The following is a 2,078-nucleotide window of genomic DNA, read 5'->3' as shown; positions in this document are numbered from 1 at the left end:
TCAAACATACTCCAATTGATGGAAGAGGGCCAAGCACAACCTCATATAAAAAGACAAGAGCCAAGATGTGAGCATCCAAAGCCAAACCAATAGCGTCTAGGCCAAAGGAAGGAGCGTTTAGGCCAAAGTGAAGAGCGTCTAGCAAAAGGTGGAGAGCGTTTAAAGGGAGAGCGTCTAGAAGGAAGGGTAGACCGTCTAGGACCTATTACTAGGTCCATGACCAAGCTACGGATGTGAGACTTGGACCAAGCTATGGATGGGAGAAGAAGCAACTTGTATATGCTACATGAAGGCCCATTAAGGATAGTTTAGTATTAGTTGTGGAGGAAATAGCATAAACTTGATTCCATGAGACTTGACCTATATTTGCTAAAGATTTGGTCACTTTCTAGAAGGATTCTCCACATGGCAATGTGCTCCATATGATGTAATTTGCATTTCATTTTGATTAGCATTAGGGTTGCATTATGGTCCTCCTTAGCCTATAAAAGGAGGAGCCTACACCTTGTATTTTGAAGATTGAATAGAGTATTGTTATGCTGCCAATTTAGTGTCATACATTACTCCTTACCTAGCTTCTAGGTTTTAATCTTCATTTCACCACCTTCAAAGAGGCTGGTCGAACCTCCCTATTTTCACACTCTTCATGCACCTTCAAGGTCACCACACCTCTTAGGAGGACCTTGTCCATCTCCTCCATTAAGCTTTCGCACCATCTTCAACAAACATCCAAGAAGAGCTCATAGGAAATCCATCATTTGGTATCATGAGCTATGGTTCTTCAAAGATGAGTATCTCTTTGTGTCTTTTCTTTTGAGTTCTTCTTATTTCCTAGTTGTTCATCTTGATTCCATATTGTCTTGCTATTTTTAATTTTCGTTTTGAAGTGGTGTGTTGTTTGGAACTTTCAATCGGTGCATCTTGTTCAATTGTTCTTGAGCAATCTTTGTGCAATTTTTGGTAGGATTCCATATAGTTTGTGTTGCTGTTTTTATTTTAGGTATTTGAGTCCTTATTTGCAATTTTAATTGGTTCATATTGTGTTGATTCGAGTCTTTTAATTTCTGAATCTATATGTGTTTTGTCTAGTCATGTTTCTTCCAAAAATGTCATCAAATCCTAGTAGTACTTTTTTGGCTTATTTGTTTCTTGTTTTTGGTATAAATGCTTGATCTGAATCTGATGTGTTTTTTATCCTTTGGTGCTTTTTATTTTTTAGTTTGAGTTCATATTTGTGTGTTAGATCCACACAAATTCCTTTCACTAATTCCATTGTGTTTCCTTTGGTATATCATTCTATTTTTATTTCCAGATTTACAGAATCCTCTGTTTTACACCATTCTATTTTGGTTGATTTTGCTTATGAAAATTAAAATACACATAAGAAATTTCTGAGCCTCTGGATTTTTCAAGATTGAGGTGTTAGCAAGAGGACAAAAAAAGAATCAGTTCAAAAAAACAAATAGAAAAAAATGATAAATATTACAAAAACAGTGTGCAATCCTGACGCTACAACTGGCGAATCTGAGCACTGATTTTAGAAAATTTATTAAACAAAAAATGGTGCATGCGTTTGGAGTGAAACCAACGCCAAAAATTTGTTGAGATCTTGATCTGTTTAAATATCAATTTTCAGAAGCAAATATTAAAAGGCCAGCTCAGCATAAATCTGTGAAAGTCACGCTTTCTGGACCACAACAATTTGTTTCAGTGGTGCTGTTTTTTTATTTTGAAATCAAATCTAGTGCTATTCCATAGGTTCCATTTTGTGTGCCATCCTTTCTTTGAGTATCTTTTTATTTGCTTGTCTAATATTTCATTGAAACTCTTTCTAGTTGTCACATTTAATTCCATTTGTGTGGTACTATTTTTCAAATTAATTTGTTTCTTGCTTTAATTTTTTGACCTCTAAGCTTGGTGGTGGATTAATTATCAATTGGTACTTGATTGAGTGGTAATTGACTTGAGGGGAGTCTAATTACCTAATTCCAAGAGGAACAAAGGCAAGGGGCAGAAACAAACACTTTCTAAATACACCACATACATTGGAGGGCCCAACACAGAGGAGACAACAAAGG

Source organism: Phaseolus vulgaris, chromosome 7, assembly GCF_000499845.2.
Source record: "Phaseolus vulgaris cultivar G19833 chromosome 7, P. vulgaris v2.0, whole genome shotgun sequence".
NCBI lineage: Eukaryota > Viridiplantae > Streptophyta > Magnoliopsida > Fabales > Fabaceae > Phaseolus > Phaseolus vulgaris.
Note: the sequence above shows the minus strand (reverse complement) of the source record.